This window comes from Heterocephalus glaber, unplaced genomic scaffold (assembly GCF_053883595.1).
Source record: "Heterocephalus glaber isolate CG9 unplaced genomic scaffold, H.glaber_assembly_v1.0 deba00001447, whole genome shotgun sequence".
In the NCBI taxonomy this organism is placed as follows: Eukaryota; Metazoa; Chordata; class Mammalia; order Rodentia; family Bathyergidae; genus Heterocephalus; species Heterocephalus glaber.
In genome coordinates, this window is record NW_028258299.1 from 2,799,397 (window position 1) to 2,820,795 (window position 21,399).

The following is a 21,399-nucleotide window of genomic DNA, read 5'->3' on the forward strand; positions in this document are numbered from 1 at the left end:
ATAACACACATTAAAAAACAAATAGAGCCAGGTAAAAAGTTCCATTTCTGGAGATAGGACAGCAAAGAAATTCTTAAAATCTCTCCCTCTAAACACACCTGGAATGCTGGGTGAATTACAAGCATCACTGAAGGAAAAGCTGAAATCGTGAGGCGGTAAAGGAAGCCACAGGGGCCAGGAACAGAAGGAGGAGGTAAAGAAGAGTGTCGGGTGGGTACGGAAGAGCTCCAGCATCGGGGCTAACGGTGTGGGATTAATAACCAGGTAACGGCAGGTGGTGAGGACTCGGCCCCTCAGGGTGGAAGTTCAAGCCTGAGAAATGCTTTGATAAGGGCCACACTGAAGGTCTCAGGATGTAGTGTCCCAGGTGCGAGGCAGAAGTGAACGTGATGGCCTCTGGAGGAAGGCACCTCAACCCAGACTCGGAGAGATTTCCACGGTGAAAGTCAGTCCCACTGAGCTCACAATTGTAAATCGCAAAACACATCTAAGAAGCAGCTCCCACTCATTGGAGACATCAGAAACAATTCAACTGACACAAGACCTCATATATTTGGATTACCATGCATAGAATATGTGGCCCATGAGTCTAATAAGAAATAAAAGATTCGGAGACATGGACATATAAAAGAGATTATCGAAATGTTAAAAAATTGAAAAGGGACCAAATAGATGAAAATTAAAATATCTGAAATTAAAAAGCACAATGGCTTTTTAAAAGAGTTGTAGCTAAAGACAGTTAGTAAACCAGAAAATCAATGTGCAGTAATTATCCAGAGAGCAGTTCAGATGAGAAAGACAGAAAACATGAGCTACTAATGAGAGGTTTAAAGATAAAAGACATCAAGAACAGACTGAAAAAGTCTAACAAACATTGAATAGGAGCTTCACAAGGAGAAAAAGAAAGCACAGAGAAAAAACTGTCAGAGTGATGATGGCTAAAGATTTTACAGAATAAATTTAAGACATTAACTCTCAGACTTAGCGCAATGAATCCCAAGCAGTATGAAAGGAAATGAAATCCTGAAGAGTTTGTGTTATGGGTTACTTTCTCCTCTCTGAGACTCAATCTCCAACACCCACAGCTTAAAGAGGAGAGGTTTATTCTGGCTCACAGTTTGCAGAGGTCTCAGTCCATGGTCCACTGGCTCCAAGGCAGGAAGGCAGGGCAGAGGGGCCTTGCGGAGCAGGGCTGCTCATGGCATGGTGGACAGGAAGCAGAGAGAGGGTGAAGGGAAAAATGGGAGGAAGTAAGTCCTTCCAGGCCAGGCCCCCATGGCTCACCACTTCCGTCAGACCCCGCCTCCTCATAGCAAGCCAGCTACTAGAAGTGATCTGACAGGGAGGGGAATTCTGGCCATGGTTGTGTAAAGTCCTTGTGTGGATGGGAGGGGATGGGCCTCAGGTAGGGCAGAACCAGAATCCTCTACCTGGAGGGAAGGCAGAGCCTGTCAGCCCAGCCTCCTGTGTTTCCAGTTCATCCAGGAAGAAGGAAGTCACTATCAGGAGAGGGAGGGAGCACTTTAGAGAAGGGTGTAGATGTCTGAAGAGCCAGTGCAAGGTGGAAATCAGTCCTTGGGGCATGGAAGTAGACCAGGGATTGAGATTGGGCTATTCTGTCCCCACCTGTACAGGGCACTGACCATCCAGCTGTGCCAGACCAGTGGTGTGGTTCCATGGGACCCTCCCATTGTCGCAGTGCACTTGAGGATAGACGTGGAATAGCTGGAGCATGGGCAGTGGTCAGGTATGCAGTAGCTGGAGTATGGGGGACAGTCTGGTGCAGAGAGCCAGAGGGTGGGGATGGCCTGATGGGGCTCTGAAAACCAAGACATCCGAGAGCACCGGGTGTTTGCAACATGCGTGTGCCTGAAGACAGACACCAAACCCACTGCCAGTGCCTGCAGAGGTGGGTGTGTACAAGGATGAGTGACAAGAAGAAAATGCAACCCTAAAATAAAGCGAGCAGTGCCCCACAGGGGACAGGAACGGTGGGAGTGCACTGTGAGCCGAGGCACATAATTGCCCAGCTGTGCACACCTGAGGCCCTGAATCAGCAAAAGGGTAGAAAATAGTGCCCGCTTATTCGCCTTTTGAATACCTTGGAGAAGATAAACCCTGGCCGTTTGTTTTCGCCAGTGCGCCTTTGTTCCCAGCAGGAGCACCATGGTGGGTGATGGAGGAGAGGACTGGACGGCGTGCCCACCGCAGGCTCCAGCAGTCATGCGGAGTCCGCGCTGAGTCCAGCCTGGCTGTGTCTATTTGTGGTTACTGATCTGCTACTCAGCCGCTGATTTGGTTTTATTTTTTCCTGCCTGCGTTAGCAGCTGATTGAGGCGTAATCAGCTGGATCAACAGAGAGCTATGCAAACTCGCTGTTCAAATGCCATAAATAACTCAATGGGCCACTTCGCACGGGGTTATTTCTGTTCCATACAAAAGGGCTTATGTAACTCCCAAACAACTCGATATTTGAGTTGTTATTGGGGAGAGCAAAGAGGGAAATGTAATGCTTTTCTCTCTGGGAGAAATCCCTATATATAGTCAGCTTTCGGTTATCTGGGTGCTGCCCGAGGAATTTTAGTACCCTGAGAGCGCCTCCCTCACTGGGTGTCCTTCGCTCCTTCCCGCGTTTTGTGGCCAGCAGCCTCTGCTCAGGAGCCTCGACCTCCTATTGCTGTAGAACAAGCCAGCCCAGACAAGGATTTAGAACAGTCACCAGTAGTGCTTCTTGTGGTCCTGATGGCTGGACGGGACCAACCGTGTGTCCTTCCGGCCCCAGTGATGGTGACCCCTGCATCTGCTTCAACCAGAAGCTGGGCTGGAGCTTAGAGGCTCTGACATGGCCTTGCATGCTCAGGAGTCCCGCAGATGGGGCTGCCAGCCAGCTGGGCCCCTGCCCAGGCTCCCCCAGGAATATCCGGCTGGCTGCCTCCTGGACTCATACCTAGCTCGTACATACTGTGTCCTTCCCACAGACAGCCCCTGTTGTTTCCTCTGCCTCAAGGCTGCTCTTCCTGTCTTTCTGCTGTCCCCCACCTCTCCCCTCAGGATGGGTATAAATGCTGCCCCTCCCCGGAACTGAGGAATCCCTGGACCTATCCCTCGTGTGGCCTGGTTCCTGGTGGGCTCCTGGGCTTTCCTGGGTCATCCACGAATCTGCAGCATCCCCCTGGCTGTGGAGCCTGGCATGAGTACTGGAGGAACCCAGGCCATAGCCTCTGCTGGCTCCATAAGTGGATGTTGCCATTCAGTCAAAAGCAGAGCCCAGCACAAGGACCTGAGTTCGATCCCCGGTACCAAAAAAAAAAAAAAACCAGAGCCCTGGTCCATGCAGGATGGAGGCCAAGAATCCAGGTACTTGCAGGCTGGAGGGTGTGTGCTGTGAGGTCACCTGGGGCTGGAGAGTAGAAGAGAGGCCCGAGAGAGCCAGAGGGGCTGCAAAGCCACACAGACCCCACCATGGAGCAAGGCTGACCCCGGCCTAGGCATCATGGAGACAGTGAGAATAATAATCACCTTCAGCTCATGGCTCTTCTGTTTCATGGGTCCAGACAAAGCTTCTGCCAGATGGGGTTAGGTGAGGATTAAATTAGTGAAGTAGGTGCTGAGACCCAGCCCAAGTGCTGTGGGAGAATCCACCACTGTGATGGACGCAGTCGGGAGACAACACACTGGTTTGTGGCCTCAGTGAGTTTGTGGTCTGCCTGCTGTGGCCAGAGCCTGGAAGCTAAAGGGGCCTGCTTGGTGGGACTCAGCAGGCCACCCAAGGGCTCATGTACTGGAAGCTGAATCCAGGTGTCTGTTAATCTTCAATCTGAGCAGAGTAAGAAACCCTGGACTGATTAGGAAAGCACAGTTCCTGTGTGTCTGTGGATGATTGACACGCAGGCAGCAAACTGAGGAGAAGACCCACCCTGGATGTGGGCGGAACTGACCAATAGGCTTGCAGCCTGGGTGGGATAAAAAGGGAAAGGAGGAAGTGTGTCCATTTTGAAGAGCTCCAGTCTGCTTGAGTGGATCCGCCCTTTGCTGCCAATGCCTTTGAACCTCTGCCTGCAGTCTCCTCAGCTTGCAACCCAGACTCACAGGGCGACTCTCCAGGCAGCTTCCAGGCCTCTGACCTTGGACTGCTGATGAGTCCCTTGGTCCCTCTTGTTCTGCAGCTTCCATCTTCTTGAGCTGAGCAGCTATGGCTCCTCCAGCTCTCCAGGGTGCAGAAGGCCATTGTGGACTCTCCAGCCTCTGGTCTGGGAAGCCTACCTGATAAGTCTCCTTGCATAATTATGCATATATCTTCTCATTTATGCTCCTCTCTATACAAAGTGACAGTACTAAGAGGAGACAGAACCTGTAAGAAGAGGACGATAAGGTCACAGGCTGGCTGCTCAGAAGGGATAAGGTGGATCCCTTAGGACCCCTCAACACCAGCTTGTCACCTCTCCTTTTTTTTTGGACCAGGGATTGAACTCAGGACCTTGCTCTTTCGAGGCAGTCATGGTGCCAATGAGCTAAATCCACGTCCCAAGAGCAGCTTGTTATAAAATAGCAAGCCTGTCCCTCCCATCTCTGGCTTCCTGTCATGATCCCTCTTTACACGTGCCCACCGTGATGCTATCTGCCACAAGGCCCTCACCAGATGTGAGACTAACAGAGTCACCACATGCCAGACTTTCAGCTTCCAAAAAACTGTGAGGTAAAGAAACCTCTCTTCATTATAAAGTACTCAGTGTTCAGTACTTTTCTATAGCAACAGAAAATGGACCAATGTGAGAATTATGTGTATGGAGGGCTCTGAAAGGAACTGGCCCTAAAGAGGATAAAGAAGAGGAGGAAGATAGCCACACCCAGCCCAAGACTGAGCCCTCCATGGTTACCCCGGGCCTCCTTGTGCTGTGGTTTCTGCTCATGCAGCAGTTCTAGGCTCCTTTCCCTAATTGTAGGGCTTCCTCGAGCTGCCCTGAGCTCAGCCCTTGGCAAATGTTGAAGTCGCTAACTTCCTCTCCTCCTTCTGCCATGACCTTGCCGCAGACCCCCCTGCAGACCCTCAACTCAAACCTCCTCCAGCTCCAGAATCAGGCCAGGGTCCCTGGGCCACCTGCCCTCCCTGGTCACTGCTGTTAGCAGTGGTTTCCAGCAGCCCTGCAGCCTCTAACCCCGCTGTCTGCTGCAGGCTCAAATTTCCTTCTCCACCTGGGATGCAATTTGGGGGATTATGCTTCTCTATGGCAATTCATCATTCCAGGTTTAGGGACTATTTATTCAAAGATTGCCTTTGTCACTCATTCTGCCTTATTTGCCTTTCAGCCTGAAGTTATTACCCAGGTTCCAGGGGCTGCTACGCACCTCCTGTCTCCCTCCTCGGGCCCTGCTGCCATTTTTCATTAGCTTTACAAGGCCTGGGAAATGTCGGAATGGGAGAAAAGCTGGGCTGACTCTGGTCAACCCACGTTGACTTCCAGAGTGAATATCTGCAAACTTGGGGCCTCCCTCTTGCTGAGTGTCTGGATTTCAGGCCGAAGGACTCCTCCTGGGAACACCAAAGGCGATGCGCCCCAAGCAGACCCCACTGCCATGGGGCATGGAAGGTCCCAGTTTCGAGAGGAACCCTGGCTGCTCTCTGAGGGGTGCCTGTCACAGAAGACAGCTGCTCCCCTGCAGAACACAGCCAAGCCTTGGGGCAATGGCACATGGTCATCCCAGGGAGTGTCCAGGGGCCTTGTGGGCCACAGTCCTGAGGGTCAGAGCTGAACTGTCCTAGGGGCGTTCAGTGCTGGGTGGCAGTGGCTCACGAGAGGCTGGGTGAGTGGGGGTATACAGAGCACTCCAGGGCCATGGGGTCTTGGGTAAGGCCAGGAATCTGGGAGGCTGGGCAAGGTCCCCAGGCTGAGGCTGGGACAGGGAACGGGGAGCCAAGTTTGCCTACCCGGGGTTGGCTGTTGGATGGGGCACCAAGGCAACAGGATCACTTCCTCCCAGCCCTGCTGAGCTGGTCATCTTTCCATCCCTGGAGCAAGTCCTGTGATAATCGCCAAGCACAGAGCACAGGTCCATTTTGGCTCAGGGTTTTGGAGGTTTCCATTTGTTGGAATGGACCCAGGAGCACAGCTCATCATGGTGGAAGCAGGCAATAGAGACAAACCACTCACCTCAGGCCAAGGAGGCAAAGAGAGCAAGAGAGAGGGCTTGGGTCCACACCCCACCAAGGGGTGCCCACAGTGACCTGCAGACCTCCCATGAGGTTCCAGACATCCCAGGAGCACCACAGGGGGACTGAGGCTCTAACACATGGACCCTCACCACTCGCGAGGAGATGTGGGACACAAGGACATGGGTTCCCCAACCTGCAGTGCATGCCACTGGTGGGTTGAGGCTTCAAGACCGCTCCTTGGGGACCCAGCCTTCCCACTGTCCCCAGAGCCCACACTGAGGCGCCTTCCTCCTTCTCCTTGGCCTACCTTGAGCTCCTATCTCTCTCGTATCCTCTAAAGGTCTATCTTGTGCCTCTTCCCACTGGAATTTTCTCCTAGAGCCTCCAGCCTCCCAGTGGTTGGGGAGATTGGGGGGTGGTGAGTGTGTGGATAGAGTTGGGGTCCACAGCTAGGCAGGGAAGAGCTCCTCTTTCCCCAGCTCAGCTCCAAGACTCCAGGTCAAGGACTTGGATTTCAATTGATCCGGATCAATGGCCTTTGAAAAGTACAGATTGGAGTCAGACGCCATCTCAGATACTTAACAACTCTGAAAAATTTCTATTCAACACACAATTTTCAGAAATAGATGAGGTCATGGTCCAGCTGAGCAATTGCAGGTCCCTGCTTAGCCTTTGGGTTTGGGGTACAGAAGACCTTGCCAATCTCACCTGGGAGCCAGAGGAACCCAAGGCAGAGGACCCTGCTCCCTTCATCCCCAGCTTGTTACTAAATTGACCCACAGGACGTGGCTACTTCTGTAGGTCCAAAAGGGTCAACCAGATGGCTCAGGCCAGAGCAGGAGGCTCCCAAGGAGGTTCTCCAGGCAGAGAAGGTGGGAGGATTAGAGGCTGGAAGCCCAGACCCCTCTGAACTCCTCACCTTCCACCTTCTTCCATCCTGGGTGCTGAGAAGCAGTACACAGACTGAGCCTTGGGGGACTCAGCTCCTGCCTGGCATCCTCAACAGCGATCCCTCAGGAGGCCACCTTTGAGGTCTTTCTCTGCCCATGTGGTCTGGCCACTGGTCGGGGTGGAGGCCAGTTAGTGCGGTCTCCCTGCCTGGGGAGGTGTCAGGTAGAGGGAAGGAAGATTTTCATTTAAAGTTAGCATTTGTCTTCTGATGCTCTGAATTTCTGAATTCATGGTCATTTCCCTGTAGATACATAAAAGTACCTGATGAAAAGGAGCTGAGAAGCCAGGGAACCCCCCCATGAACAATAAAGACAGGCTCACCAGGAGCCCCAAGTATGTAGGCCAAGACTGCCCTGTCTAGAGGAGCACCAAGGAGATGGAAAGGGATGCAGAGGGGAAGGAAGCAGGTGGGGGTGCTGATGTGCTGGGGGGCGGGGTTCAAGGTGACACCTGTGGTGGCTGGGGGAGAGCCACCTGGGAGCAGACACAGGGACACTGGGGCCTCAAAGCTCAGGTGAGCCTGGGATTGGACTTAGGGGCACCATGTGCTTCACTGGTTTCTGGAAGCAGAAACTTAAGCTCACATTGTAGGGTGGCTAGCAGGAGGGACAGTTCTCATCTACGAGGGAGAAAACATGTTTCGGTTAACAGAAGTAGAACAACACTAGGAGTGTGCAGGTGCAGGAGAGGGAAACAAGTGTCCAAGATGAGAACAAGGATGCCTTAAAACTAAAATTAAGTTTCAAAGTCTGTCACCCCGCAAACCCAGCCCTGTGCTAAGCTAGTCCAGGGGATGCTTCTCCAAGTTGACATCACAATTAACCCTCACACAGCCAGGCCTCATCCCGCTGCATGGAGCTGCATGACCTGCAGCTGCACTGCTGGGATCACCCTGCAGGGTTTCAAGCTTTCCCCTCAGCCTTGGGCACCATTAGTGCTGACTGCAGAGGACAGACGAGGAGACTGAGTAGTGGCCAAGGTGGAGGCTCCAGGTCCCAGTCCTTGGGAGGAACAGCTGTGTCCTGGGTGCAGGGGTCACATGGAGGTGGCGACAACCACGCCAGGCTGGTCCTGCAGGGGCTGGACACTGAGGCACTGCAGGAGGTGGAGGCAGCAGAGAAGAAACCTCCACATCCCCCTTCTCCACCTCCACAGACATCTCCACACCTGGCTATGGCCCCTGAGCTGGAAGCCTGGAAAACACAGCCTGTAAAGGCCAAGTCCAAGGACAAAGAGGCCCAGGACACCACATGGTTCCAAGGCAAAAACCACTGGACTGGAGGCTTGGCACGGCCACTCAGGCTGCACTCCAGGCCTCGGAGCATCTGGCCGGGCATGGTGGTGACGGCAGGCCTGGGTGGGCCCCTAGACCTGCCTACACCTGTAGCGTGCACTTTCTGCTCAGCTTGCTGCACTCACTGTGGACCCAAAGTTGGGCATCGGAGACTCAAGCCCCAAATCCTATGCTGATGGCATTTGGAAGCAGGGCCCCATGGTTAGATGATGTCACAAGGGTGGGGCCTCTGTGCTGGCATTAGTGGCTTCTTGAGAAGAGAGACCCAAGGAGACACACATGTGCCCTGTCTCATCACAGAACACCCTTTGCCATGTTGTGGTGCAGCAAGATCCTCTCACCAGATGCTAGCACCAAGAACTGCAGGCCAAATAAGTCTTTTCTTTATAAATTACCAGGTCTTCGGTATTTTGTTATAGCAACAGAAAACTGACTAAGACACATCCCATGACTTCTCACCTTTAAAACAATGGAATGTCTGTCAGGCCCAAGAATGGGTAGGGAGAAAGAGCCCCAAATGTATGTGTCTGGGTCTTGAAGCTTCAGCAGAACCTGCAGCCAATTTGCAGGCCCTCATCCACCCAGAGGTTCTGTGTGCTCTTTATTGTCTTGTAAATGACAAATATGGCTTATGCAAAACCCTGCCACATGTTTCTGGCTCAGGCCTTCTGAAATGATTCCCCATGAAATGGTGTCCAGCTATTACCATTTTGCACACAATAGCAGAATCACCAGCCCTCTGGAATTTATAGAGGACGGCAATTTTAATCATCTTTTATGGCCCACCTTAATTGTATATCATTTTTAATGACAGTTTAAAAAATAAGTTATTCTTGCTGACATCTTTATGACCTCTTTAATACCACAGATCAGGAGTTTTATTGTATTGCATTCTGGGTATTATACACCAAGCAGGAAACCGAAGGGGGGAAAATTGCCCTCACAAAGTTGGAGACTGAGGGGAAGGAAAATGCTGATCATGGTCCTACAGTGGAATTGCTCCCGATTACATGGTTTACTCAGGGCTTTTATTTCTGTGTCTGTATAATAATTGTAATTTCACTGCAAAAGCTGAGTGTTGGATAAAGACTTCCCTTTAGGGGTAATTTAATTTAATAAAAATGCTCTGCCCAGGGTCAGTATTACAGAAGAGCAGAGAGGATTCAAGCTGCCCTCCCATCTCCGACGACAGCCGCCCTCTCCCGGGGCTGGTTTCCTGGCTTCAGCTCCACTAGGGAATTTCTTAATACTCATCTGTAAGGAAGAGGATCAAAAATTGAAGGCTCACTAATTATTAAACCAACAATGGTCTAACCTCTTTTCAAAAGTATTGAGCAGGAAAATCCTAAACAAACAAGAAAAACAGGCCTTGCTGGGTCCCCATGGATTGCTCCCTCCCAAGGTCTGCTGGGAACCAAAGAGCTTTAGAGCAAGCGGCCAGGCTGTCACCATCCATGGTCGGAATAGCGACCCCTTTCCTCCCTCTCAGAGCCCAGCTGGGCTCTCCCTGCCAGCCTCGTGGATTTCTTATGCGGAACTGTCTTTGGTTGCTCTTGAAGGGGTTAACAGGGGCGACTGGTTCTCTCCATGGGGAAGGGCTGACGGTTCACTCTGAGCCTTGCACACTCCTGGAGCTGATGTCCAGCAAATAGCTAACATTATCTTAATGCTTCCTCGAAGTAAGCTCCAAATGCCTTGCATCCAGCTGAGGTCACTAGAGTCATCAAACCACAACTTCCTGTCCCCTCCATCCACATGCAGAGAGGAAACCCCGCAGAGGATTAAGATACTGAGTACCCTTGCTAGGCTCCAAACTGCCCAGCGAGAAGCAGGTCCTAATAGTGTCTTTAGCTTTAGAGACACTGGAAAGAGAGCTGCACTGCAGAGAAAATGGACAGGTGAGCGCGGCCAGAGTGGAGGGAGATCTTAAGCCGTGAGCCCCCAAGTTCCCAGCTGCCCCCCAAGAGGGTCCGAGAGAGCGTGGATGGCTCAGTGAGGCTGTGGAGGCTTTGGGCAGATGACACCACAGCTTTCATCCTGTCAGGGGCGTAGGGACCGCAGCCCCGAATTTGTGGCATCTCCTGGGGTTTAAGAAGTCAGCACGGACATGAAGACTTCCTGTTCTCCAGAATGAGCAGCCCACCCCTTTTTTTATTATTATTCACGAAGTATACTGGTACATTTTGGGTATAGAAGATGATGACATTCACCATTGGGAACTTGTACCTTTACATGATGTATCTTGGTTCTTATTTTTCCCCATTCTGCTGCCCTCCCTTCAACACCTTGACCCCTCCCTATTTTTTATTTGTTTGTTTGTTTGTTTGTTTGTTTTGGTACCAGGGACCGAACTCAGAACCTTTCATTTGTGAGGCAGGCAGCAGAACCACTGAGCTAAATCCCCAGCCCCACTCCTCCCTTTACAAAGACTTTGTTTCCATTTTTTCCTTTTCTCATATTGTTTCCTTTTCCTTCTCTCCTTTCCCCTACCCCTCCCACTTCCCCTTCCCCTTTGCCCCTTTTCTTCCTATTTCACATTACCTATTATACATTTTGATCTTTATTTACACTTTCAGTTTCCCACGCCAGAGAAACTATTTGGTATTTACACATGTGTGTCCTATTTATTTCACTTAAGAGTATGGCCTCAGTGTGCATCCATTTAGCTATAAATGTCTCTAGTTTCTCATTCTTTATGGTTGAGTAGTACTCCTTTTTATAAAAAAGTCATATCTTCTTTATCCAGTCTCCAGTTGATGGGCAATTGGGCTGTTTCCAAGTTTTAGCTATTACAAGTTTGCTGCTATAAACATGGGTGCGCATATATCACTGTGGTATGATTCTTTTAATTCTTTGGGGAAGACCCCCAGCAGTGGAATAGCTGGGTCAAATGGGACCTCTAGCCCTAGTTCTTTGAGGCATCTCCACACTGATTTCCACAGTGGTTGCACCAGTCTGCACTCCCACCAGCAGTGGAGAAGGGTTGCTTTCTCCCCACAACTCTGCCAGTATTTGTTGTTGGTTGATTTCTTGATAGCAGCCATTCTTTCTGGAGAGGAAGCAGATTAGAGCAAATCAACCTAATTACTTTCAATTAAAAAAAATCAAATGTGGAATTTCCATTCATTTGCTGAGCAATTATTTACCTCCCACTATATGCTGACAGTGTGGCAGACTCTCTGGATATGTGAAAAATGTTGGAGCTCTCGCCCTCATGGAACATAAAGAAGAGCCAGGCAGAACAGCAGTAATCGGGCAGGCCACCCTTCTTGACAGCCTCTCTGACCCAGTCTGGCCACAGTGATCTGCATCCAGTGAGAGTCCTGGGGACACACGGGCTCCACTGCTCCCACTACCCTCTGTCAGAAGCCGGAAGTTGCTTTCCTGGGTGCCCCAAAGACCTCTACCCTGACTCCCAGGGTGCCGTGGACAGTCCATGCATGTGGGAAACACTGCCAAATCCTGTCTTGCCAACCCTTGCTATTGTGTTGCATCCCTCCAGCGTTCCAAGGGCTGCCTACCATTCAGAGATTTGCATTTTTCTCAGTAAGCTGTGGGAGGCAGTGACTGCCTCCTAGCTGTTTCCCTCAGGAGCTGGACCCACATCACTGCCAGCCCCCTGGCCTTGTCTCACTCCCCAGCCTGTGGGTTGCAGCACATAAGACTTCCTATGCAACACATTCCATGGGCAGTGCCTGTGTCAAGCCAGGTCAGTCATAGACCCCAAGGGACATCGGAGGGCAAGCAGACCAGCCCTTCTCTGCAGAGGGGTTTATGGGAGAAAGGATGATGTTGATTTTGCACACAAAATGCACCCATGCTGGCTGGAGAAAAGTCAGACAGAAAAATGGCACATGCTGTATAATTCCATTAATGTACAAAATTCTAGAAAATGCACAAGATACCTCTTAGCAACCAGGTTGGTGGTTGTCAGGGGATGGGGCAGCTGGGAGGGGCAGGAAGGAGGAATGCCCAGGGGAGTCAAAGAGTTGGGGGTCATGGTGTGGCCATTTTATCGATTGGTCTCACAGATGTGTACACACATGCGTAACTCCGCGTGCATAAGCAAATTGATGTATGTACAAATGCACATGGAATATATAGCTATCACATACACACATACATCAAACCTTATGAAACTGCACACTTTAACTATGTGCAATCATTTTGTGCTACTCACACCACAAGAAAGCCGTTTAAAGCTAAATGAGTGTGTTGAAGAAAGCCTTCCACACTTGGGGCGTCCACCTGGGGTGTCCCTCGGGGTTACCACCTGGCAAGACTGCAGGTTGCCAGGACAGAACAGGATGAACTGGCTGATCTGATCCTGTGATTCTCCTCTCAGACGACCTGTCTTCAGTGTGTGACCTGACCTATCCCTCCCAGTCTTCTTTGCTGGTGTCCCCCACCCTCATACCCTAGGCCTTAAAACACTGGGGAGCCCTGGGCTCAGTGTCTGGGCACCATCTTTCCCCTCTCTGCGCTACTGTGCCATTGGATCTTGATTGTCAACTTGCCCAGACTCAGTGACCCTAGAAAGCGGATTAAATTGTGAGGACTCTAACGTCATGGATGGGTTGAGGACGTCAGAGGTTAAGAGGCTGTTCACAAGTGTGGCCTGGTTGGAGGAAGGGTGTCATGGGGGTGTGGTCTTGGGGACTATGTCTGTCCCAGCCCCTTGCTCACTCTCTGCCTCCACCCCACCCTGCTTTCCTTTACCATGATGCTTCTGACCATGAACCAGTTGACCATGGACTGAAACCTCTGAAACCATGAGCCAAAATAAACCTCTCCTCCTTCAAGTTGCAGATGTCAGGAATTTTTTCCCAACAATAGAAAGCTGACCGATACAGTCACAAGTACTCACAAGATGGGGTCACCCAGTGCCGGGATTTTAAATACAGTTCTTAGTGGATGACTCCAACTAGAGCTTCCCCTCTGAGTTCCAGACTCCACCCACTCTGTCTGGTCCACCTGCACTTGGCCATTCCCAACAGCTTTCCTGCATCCCCTCAAAGGCTGCCTAATGTCTCTCTCTCCCCCAACCCATGAGTGAATCCTGCTAGTGCTGCAGTCACAGCACCCAGCACCCCTGACTTAACTCCCATTACCTTCCTCAGGATGACCTGCACCATGTCACTTCCTTCTCTTACCCATATTGACCTCTTCCTGCATCTGCCCTCGGTCCCTGTAGTGGAGTCACTGGGGGCAAGGTGATCACAATGGGTCCTAAGCTAGGTCCTGTTCTCAGAGCCCTAAGGTTCCTTCTGCCTGTGAGTCCCTCAGCACCCCAGGGCCCCCTACACCTTTTGCTCCTCAACATTAATTCCTCATTAACAGCCAAACTTCTTACATTTATTCAAGAATGGACATGTGGGTTGTCTCTAGCTTTCTGCTATTGCAAACAAAGCTGCTGTGAGGCTCGGTGCACACAGCTCTGTAAGGCCGCATGCTGCCACTCTCTTGGGTTAGGGCTCAGGAGCACCACGGCTGAATCCCATGGTAGGTCCGAGTGTAACTCATTAGGACACTGCCACACTGGTTAACAAGTGGCTGCCTCTCTCCACAGCCTACCAGCAATGTGTGAGCACCTGGTTCTTCCACATCCTCACCAGCACTTGATATAGTCAGCCATTTAAATTTTTACCTTTCTGACTTTTATCTAATAGGTGATATATCATTTTGCTTTTAATTTGCATTTCCTTAATGACTAAGAATGTTGAGCACCACATACAACTATGTACAGTACACAGTACTCCATAGTGTGATAAATGACTATTACTGTTTTAGGTACTTATCATAACATGCTGTGCTTTTCACCCTTTAGAGCATAATCCTACTTACATAAAAGAGTTTACTGTAAAACTGTGTGCTGCTATGCCAGTGGTAGCCTCATGTATCTCGTGTTTAACTGCATATGTGGGTAATATCAAGGGGCCATCACAGATGATTGATGTATACCTTTTCAGTTTGCACTTAGAAATTGGCACTCTGTGTGGTACTTTGCAATACTCAAGGATGAAATTACCTAGTAACATTTCTCAGATTATATTTCTATCATGTGTCACATGACTTATTGAAATTTAAATTTTAAAAACTGTGGCATATATGGAATCTACTATCTAATTAGAATTTTTTTCCAGGCCACTATTTGTTCAATATTAGTTTTGAAAATCTTTCTAAAACAAATCACATCCCCTGATGTCTTGTTAATGCTTGCGATTTTTTTTAATTATATGGGAAAATGTTTAAGTACTTTTCAGTTTTGCTTTGGTTGAGTTCTACTGTATTTGAATATGATTATAGTTTTTTTCCCTTGCATTGCTTTTCTTTGAATAATTTTAATTTTTGTATGTGTGTGTTTGATAATAAAGTTAAACATTTAAAAAAAAATTAAAAAAGAATGTTGAGCACCTACTTCTATGCTTGTTTGTCTTCCACATCTTGTAGGAAGTACATGTGACCGAGATTCTTTGTGTGGCCAGACTCTAATCAGGCTTGGAACCTCCTCTTAGATCCATCTTCCTTGTGAAATCCAACTGTAGCCAAAAACGTTGCTGAGCTCCTTTATCTAGAACACCCTACGTGCACATTTCATACCCCAGATATCTGTCTGGGACCCTCATCCCTCACCGCCCACCATACAGGTCTTCCTATGACCCTTCAAAGGAGTCTGGTGAGGTCAGGTTAGCTGACCCCACATCTGAGGCTTCTGTTAGTCATTTTCTGACCTCTGATCCTACCTGCTGCCAAGCTGTGTCTCCACTCACACACATGGCGCTCAAAATCAAGCCTAACCTCTCCCTCCACAATACCCCCTGGCAACAGGCCCTATGTGTATCTTGAAGGCCCTGAATAAAGTCTTCCTTGCTGTGCTTTTACAAGTATCATTGAATATTTTTTTCTTTAACATATATTCAAATCATGGGTATTTTTCCTCCACTAGGATGTTTTTGTGTTAGGAGAGTTCTTCATATATTCTGGAAAGAAATCCATCCTTTGTCATATACATGATTTGTAAATATTTTCTTCAAGTCTGTGATTCATCTTTTACTCTTTAGCATATTTGGTAAAGAGCAGAAATTTTTAATTTTAGTGAAGACAAATTTGTAAACTTTCTGTTATAGATGCACTTATGGTGTCATATCCAAAATGTCTTCATCTACTCCAAGATCACAATCCAAAATCTTCTGTTTTTAACAGAAGTTTTACAGTTTTAAATTTCAAATTTAAATCTACAGTCAACTTTTAGTTAATTTGTGCATTTGGTGCCAGGTATGAATTCAGGTCTATTTTATGTCACATGGATATACAATAGTTCAACAACTACATGTTTATAAAACACAAAGATTATTCTTTCTCCACCAAATTATTCCTGCACCTTCATTCTACTGCTCCATCTCATTTATCTACTTGTCCATATTGATGCCAATAGCGCATTGCTTTGATTATATGAGCTTTATAGAAACCAGGCAATGCTAGTCTTCCAATTCTATTCCTCTCAATTAAAATGGTTTTGACCATTTTATTTCCTTTGCATTTTCATATGAATTTTAGGTTGTCTGTCAATTTCCACCAAAAAAGACCAGTTAGGACTTTGATTGGCATTACACTGAGGCTGCAGATCCATTTGAATAAAATAGATAAACTAAAAATATTAACTCTTATCGTCAGGGGCATACTGTATTTCTCAACTTATTTGATATCAGTAGATATGTCTATATTTATATCTTTGTAAATTTCCTTCAACAGTGTTTTATATTGTTCTGTATTCATGGCTTTAAAGCCTTTGACACATTTGTTCCTAAGTATTCATATTTTTGATGCTTTTATAAATGACATTTTTGTTGTATTTTCAATTTCCAATTGTTTGTTGCTAATAAAGTAAAATACAATTGATTTTTATATATTGATCTGATTTCCTATAACTCACTAAATTCGCCTATTTGTTCTAGAGATTTTTGCTAATTTTGTTGGATATTTTTGCATGTCATCTGCAAGCAAACACAGATTTACGTCTTCTTTTATAATTTGAATGTCTTTTCTTTCTTTTCATCCCTTATTGCAATGGCAAGAATGTGTCAAATGTAAGTGGTGAGCAAGGTGAACTGGTCTTCTGTTGATGTAAAGGGAAAGTATTCAATGTTTACCATTCAGTACTGTGCCAGCCTTAGGTTCCTTATAGATTTCCTTTATTGGGTTACATTAACCATACCTTTTAACATTCTGTATTTCAGATGCTCTGACATCCTAGGCTCTCCTGGACCCTTCCAGAGTGGTCAGATCCTAGAAATAGGAAGAAACTCACCTGAGTTCATCTTTCACAGGTAAACAAGTCAGTCCAGAGAGAGCCCACACCCAACTGCCTCCTTTATGGACCTCTGTTCCTCTACCCTAATCACCCCAGGGCCAATGCCAGCCCCTCAGCTTGTGGTACCTCATGATAGCAGCCAGGGGAACTAAGGTAGCACACAATGAAAAATCATAGGACACATAAAAAATATAAACAGACAGGATAACTCATTGTCAAGAGAAAAAACAACAAACAGAACAAGACTCAGAGATGAGCCTTGATGTTGAAACTATTAGACAGAGTCTATAAAACCGTTATGTTAAAGGACAAAGTAAAGAAAGTTGACCCCATACATGAGTAAGTGGAACCTGAACTTTCAAAAGTGGAAATTGGGAGAGGAACACAAACATTGGAACTTAACTGTGTTCACACAAGTTCACATTCACAGGCACTAGAGATTAGGACTTCAATATCTGTTTTGGGGGAATTATTTAATCCAAACAAATGCCAGGTTTCTTAAGTAGAGGAAGGGAGACTGAGGTCCAAGGTTTTATTTCCAGAAAAGGGCATGTGACTTCTCTGTCAGTTAGTGTGCAGTTTTGGAGCAACTCAGATCCGTTTTGTCATTTCAATACTTGCCTCAAATGTATCCCTGACTTCAAATTCCTCAAATGATGCCTCACAATGAGCAAACAGGCTGGATACCAGAGGACTATTTTTAATGTTTGTGTCTATGTTGGGCTGTAGGTTTGGGGAGTCTGTGCCACAGAGGAGTCCCCTCCTTGCCCCAGGAGTCTAGTTCTTTTGCTTGTTGCCTGCTTCTTCAGTGTCTTGGCACGGGCCCACGTGAAGCCAGCCCTGCCTGCCTGCCCTCTCCCCTGTGGCAAAGTCAGGCTCTGCACTGTGTGTGGAAGGGCTAGAGTGAGGTGTCCTCAGCTCTTCCCCAGGACCATGTGACCCCTGACGGTACTGACATAGGAACAGAGTTTAGGACTTCTTTCTTACTCTCTCCTTTTTCCCTATACTTCACCTATTCCCTTCCCTGGGGATCCCATTTGGCTGCTTTCATCTCACAAGGCTAGAGATTTTTGATGACTGCTCTTGGGAGCAGGTGGGCTTCACATCATTTCCGGGGCACAGGCTGGCTTCTTCCTTCAAGCTGTGCTGTCCTGATCTTCCTCCTGAGCTTTCATGGCGGGAGAGGAAAGTAACGCTCCCATGCCTCCAGCACCCAGCTCACACGGTCATGGGAGGCCACACTTAATCTCCAGCAGTTCATTAGAATTCAGCTGCCTTGTCTGTGTTCACTTTTTGGCAGCTACCTGGAGTGGCACGGTCCTGTGTTTTGTATCTCTCAGTGACCTGCTTTTCCTGGGATTTCAGGCTGGCCAGCTCCCTGGTCCCTTAGGCTTTCTCAGGGGCTCAGGAAGGACTGTAACTTGCAATGTTGCAGCCTTGTCTCACTGCTGGGTGGGAACAACACTCTATCCAGTTTTCCGCAGTAGAAATGGAAACGGATCTAGTGGTTGATGCCCTGGTCTGCAGGGGATGCACTGGGTTCCCCTCGCTTCGTGCTTCTGTGGCTCTTTGATGGGCTCCAGGAACCAAGCTTATTTAATCTAAAGCTGATTGATGAGAGAAAGGCATACAGACAGGACCTGGGGTCCTCCATACCACAAGGAAGTCCGAAGAAAGGACCAAAGCTAGATGCTGTTACACTTTCCAAAAAAACCCCACAACAATAAATCTGTGAAGAAACAGCAGAAGAAGCGGGAAGGCAAATGCTGCCGTGTCACTGAGAGAGATTTGGGCCCAGAGGTGTAGCAGGCAGTGGAAGTGGAGAGTTGTCCAAGGTGCTCATCTGCTCAGCCCCATCGCAGCCCAGTCACCAGGCTCTGGTGACCCAGCTGCTTTCCTGCCTTGGAATTGGGAGGGTGTCTGTCACCAAGTGTCTTCCTGGTCTTTGCTACAGGCAGGAAAAGACAGACAGGCATGTGAGTGGTTCTGCAGTTTCAAAGCCTCACACAATTTAAGTTCAGAATAATCAATGTACCAACTGTTGTACAGGCATTCCTTCTTTAAAGACCGAGTTCAGTTCCTGCAACTAGGCCATTCAATGAACTGGTTACTCAATGAGGAGTCATACAGAGTCTGTACATTACCGTATTCAGAACAAAGACACAGCCAAAGGAAACTCCACCTTGATGACTTTGCTTCTTTTTGCATAACTCTTCCACCCAGTACTGTAATGTACAACGAAACATAAGACTACAGCACTGTACAGTACAATCAGCAAAAATTACAGCACCGTGTAAACAAGGTCTACTGTACAAAAAGACGGTGAGGCTCTAGAAAGAAGACGTACAGAACCAAAAGCACGACAGGTATTCAGCACACCTCCATCCTAAGTCTGAATAGTCATTAAACAGGTAGATCAATAAACAAGGAATGTCTGTATTTTGCGATGGCAGCTCCTTGACTCCTTCAGGTTTAAATTTCCATAACCTTTCAAGTTCTACCACTAGAACTCGACGACAACACTGCAGCAAGTGATGCTACACGGGCTGCCTGGTGTTAAAGAGTCAGAGCGGCAGTGTGGCAGAGCCTGAACACGGGCAGCTCTGCTTCAGGACCTGTGTGCTAATCCCAGAGCTCGGCCACCTTCCAGGCTACTGTGGGTCCTAATTGCTCGGCTGGAGAAGATCCCAGGGCTCCTGTGTTGCTGTGGTCAAGTCACCATGGACAAGTCCCAGTCTCCCCAGCTCTGCTTCCCCACAGATGACATCGAGCTTACTTGTGGCTGGCTGCCACTTCGGGGACTTCGGGGACTTCTGGTGACTCAGCGACACCTCATGCCAGATCCTCAGACCATAGGCTTTGCTGCAGCGTCGAAGTCAATCTCAGAAAATTCCCAACCATCTCCATGTGTTAAAAGTTGTATTTTCAGAGACTCTGACAGCTTTTAAATCATTATCTGCCATCCACTGAAAGGCTTAATTGACTTCTTGAGAGCATTTCTCCATAAATATCCACTAAACAGAGCTGAACTGGTGATGCCTTCTGTTCTTGCTGATGAGGTAATTTTGTGTCATTGGTTTCAGGGGTTAAAATACAAATCAGAAGGCAAAGTGCACATGCACTCTGACAGAGCATAACGTGATGGCTTTTTAGACACCTAGCGAAGTTGATCAGGGAAACAGGGAAATGGGCTGTCTCCAATAGGCCAGCGTCTGCCCCAGCCTCTGCTCAGTTCTCCTTAACTCAGTTTCCCTTTTAGGCTGCACTACGTAGGAATATGGATAAAAACCAACACACTGCCTCCAGCTGCCCCAGTCCCTCCTCCACCTTTCCTCTGGGAGCGGATGTTCCGCAAAAATAAGCTGCCCGTCCAGAGCCAGCCACTGCTTCCGGATGAGAGGTCAGGACATGGCACCTCTGGGCAGGGGCTCCCATGCCTGGGTTTGGTCTCCACCAGCAGAACCTCCATGGTCTTCCATACACCACCCTCCAATCCAGTGTGTGTGTGTGTGTGTGTGTGTGTGTGTTACATGCATGTCCATGTGTTTGCATATGTGCGTGCATTCACAGGTGTGCATATGTGAAAACACACTGCACCAACCATAAGCGTTAGAACCACTTCAGCCAGGATTAGAGCATTTCGATTTCTGACCTTTGGTTTCTGCTTGGACTTTTGCACACACCACTTAGGTAATGATTTGGGTTCTCTTAATGCATGGACAATAAAGCCCAAGTTGAGGGGTAAAATAAAATATCTTCAGTGATTAATTTATAATTGTATCTAAACAACAGCAAGGCCCCAAGTAAGCACTGCTCCGGGAAAGAGCCTCCAGACTGTAATGAATCTCAGACTGTATTAGAGTCTGAACACCCAGCATGCTTCCCAATGTCCCTTTAAATGGCAGCCATTATGATTATGACTCCTGTTGTTAGTGCCGTTATCATTATTTTGTCTGGAGAATATTCCCAAGAGACAGCAGATTGTAGCTAAGAAACTGCCTTGGAATGCCCCGCCGGGGACTTGGGCTTGTACCCTTCAGCCCAATGTGGAAGCTGGGGGTGTGAACGGGAAGTCAAACTGGGCCCTGTCCCATCTCCCCAGGGGGACTGTCCTGGGCAGAGCTGAAGGTCCCACTGACCTCCATCGTGACTGCGGCCGTGGTCAGAAAACGTGCGATGGCTGCAAATCGAGTCTACGTAGGCAGAGCACAGCAATTGTTCCAAATCCGCCAGCACAGTTTCCATCCACACCTTGAACATGGCCACGTATGCCTGCAGGATGATGGGAAGCAAAACCCACTTCCTGGAGGACTCAGGCAAGCACACAGCCCTGATGCTGGCTGTTGGTCACGACAGCAGGTTTATAAACCACATGCACAGAGGGGCTGGTTGAAGTTGAGACACCCAACCCAAACAGGGTGAGTTGTTTGTATTTTGGAGTCCATCAAATCGAGTCACAAGCAAGTGATCGCTGGTGGCAGTGGTCACTTTGGGTGTTGTGCATGCCCTAGTTGCTCCCAGAGGTTCCTGCTGTGGGGTAGATTCCTCCCATGACTTGGAGCATACTTACAGGTGGCGGCCACCAAGAGTCCCCGCTGGATTCCCTGCCCCAGCTGGACCTGCTTAGACGGGACACCTGCAAGACGTGGGCCACTGTAGCAGGTGAGGGTGGACCCCCTGCGGGACAGCACA